This window comes from Teleopsis dalmanni, chromosome 1 (genome assembly GCF_002237135.1).
Source record: "Teleopsis dalmanni isolate 2A chromosome 1, ASM223713v2, whole genome shotgun sequence".
NCBI lineage: Eukaryota > Metazoa > Arthropoda > Insecta > Diptera > Diopsidae > Teleopsis > Teleopsis dalmanni.
In genome coordinates this window covers 19,293,002-19,295,841 of record NC_051846.1, presented here as the reverse complement: position 1 = coordinate 19,295,841, position 2,840 = coordinate 19,293,002, and positions in this window count along the sequence as shown.

Genomic DNA, 2,840 nt, shown 5'->3' with positions numbered 1-2,840 from the left:
AAGTAATGAATTTTTAAAAAAATAATGATTTCACTAAATAGGTATATAAATATTTGCTCACTATTTGCTTTTTCATCATATAAAATATCAACTTCACATATATAAACAGTCTATGTCAGATATATAAGACCTCTCTCCAAAAATACAAACCGTTTGTTATTTTAATTTTTTGCTATTATTTATTCATCATTTACACTCATTGTTCGGAATTGTCTTTAGTTTCTAGGTCAGTTTTCTAGGTCAGAGGTTCAGAACACCTCTTTTTGACTAAGGACCACTATGATATTTTTGTTTTTGGTAGGAACCAAAAAGTTTAAGAATAATAAATTGTATGATTATTTTAACATATTTTATGCATTTCTGACACAATGTAAAATAAATGCTATATGAGCATAGGTACATTGTATAGGCTATAAAATAAGTTTTCTTTCTTCATAAATCTGGTCTCAATAGATAAATTAAAAATTGTGTATCCATACTTATTAAATTTGACTCACGTACCATTTTTAATCATACGATTGGGAACCACTGATCTGGAATATTACCTTTTGATGAACGAAATGGTATCGAAACGATAGCTTTCCACAATTTTTTTTAGTTTGGTAGTAAGATAGTTTTTACCTGTTGAGCATTATAGTGCAACAAAAACTAACTGAGTTAAACTAACTGAGCTCTGAGGTGTAATCATTGTAAAATTCTTAAAATAATATTCTACGTTCACCAACTTAACTTTTAGATCGCATCCACTGTAAACAGTTTCCTTTATATCTAAAAAAACCGAATTACATTATCTCGACTTTGTTCTTTCAAAAGCAAAAGCAACCTCTTTTTCGACTGCCGTGATGACTTTCATGTCACACTTAAAAGTTTTGATTTCGAATTGTATGCAAACACCATCTTTCATTACGATTTATAATGGCTGGCTTGCTGGACTGTAACAGGATTTTTTCGGTAGATTGTTTGCTGAACTCTTTATTCTTTTGGATAATCTGTCGGACTGTGTGATGAAGTACATACTTATTTAATTGAAAGTATTACTTTTCAGTATTTCAATTTCCTTTTCAAAGAGTCTCTATTACATATTTAACACATATATAATTTTTAATTTTATAATAAGTATTTACTATATCTTACTATGTAAGAAAAAATTAATTTATAACCATTTTAAATACAGTGATTTGCTTAAAAAATCTTTTCAAAATTTTTTAACTTATTTCTGGATGAAGAAAATTAGTTTTATTTTATTTTACAATAAAACAATTTCGGAAAATATAACTATCAGTAAATATTAAAAGTTGTCAACCAATTTTTTTTCTATATTTAGTCGTTTGTGTATAATATATTCAGTGACATAGTACTGACACCTGCATATATGTATATATAGAAATAAGTGAACATGATCTATTTCAGTTATCTTGACAACTATATAATTATCCTCAACCGTCAACCATTTTCTGTTACGTTGAGATCTACTCACTTTGTTTGCAGTTTGTGTAAAATGTATATTGGATATAAACTTTATATAAAATTAAATATTGTAATATAAAGAAATAAATTCTCTCATCCATTGAACCTAGTCATTGCTGGCGAGTTTGTATTTGTAAAAAAAGTATACCTTTAAATGCAAGGCAGGTCTGCCATTTATATCAGCATAACCATCGAGTAAATAATCTCCTGCTGGAATTGGTATTGCCATTTTAGTAAAATTTGTCTGTAAACCTTCAATTGAAACGTTGTGCTGGAGGAATATTTAACATATACCTACTATAATTAAAACAATACTAACATTTTACATTCATTATGTACTTACAGTATATGGACAGGTATGATTGAAGTTAGTATATTGCTTGACATACCTATAAACAAAATTAACAACAGGATTATTTAGCAGCCTAACATAACTACACAAGTCCATTGTTATATTGTACAGCCATGGTCTGTACCCATTACCTTTCTTCATTGATTGCACATGAACCTTTAAAATTATAAGAAAAAAGTTTTTATAAAAATATTTCATTAAAACAAGTATAATATCGCTTATACATTTATTTCGTTAAAAGGCTCTAAAGGTTTAAAGCTCCAACTCATTTCATTGATGTATCTTGAAATAGCTCTAATTTTGCATTTATCCACCTTCACTAGTGTCTTATCCAATGATATGCATTGCAAGTTTGTGAATTTTAAATAACTTTCATTTGCCTTAAAATATGAATTTTGTAATTATTAATTTTAAGAAGTTTTATGTTTCATCATATACCTCTGTTTCAAGAGCTCCTAGTAATAGAATAAGGATTAATGTCAGAAATAATGACATTTTTGTTATCAACCGTTATAAAGGCGATGCGACTTTTTTTAATGTTTAAATATAACTAATCGTTTTCAAGGTTTCGATAATATAATTATATAAAAATAATTCTGCCCAATTTTAATCTTGATAAATAGTTATTGTATTTCATTTTTTTTAGCTTATTATATACTCAATTAAAACGTGTACAGTATGTATATAAACATAATGAGATAGAAATAATAAAAATAATTATTTACAATATTTGTATACAATAAATGTTTATATAATTATATGAATACCTATATTAAAATTGATTTTAATGTCAGTTCAGAGGTAGTAACTACTTTACTTAATAGTAACTATTGTATTTGATAGAAATTTTTCGAACACCAGTAAATTATAACAACAAAATTTTTATTTATTTTTAATTAATTGAATTCTTTAACAGTAACTGAAGTTATTAACGAACTTTTACAGTAAATTAACAAAACTTCAAGCTCCAACACACAAGTCAAGTATGACTCTTGGTTAGTAGGCAAATAAGCACTGACTC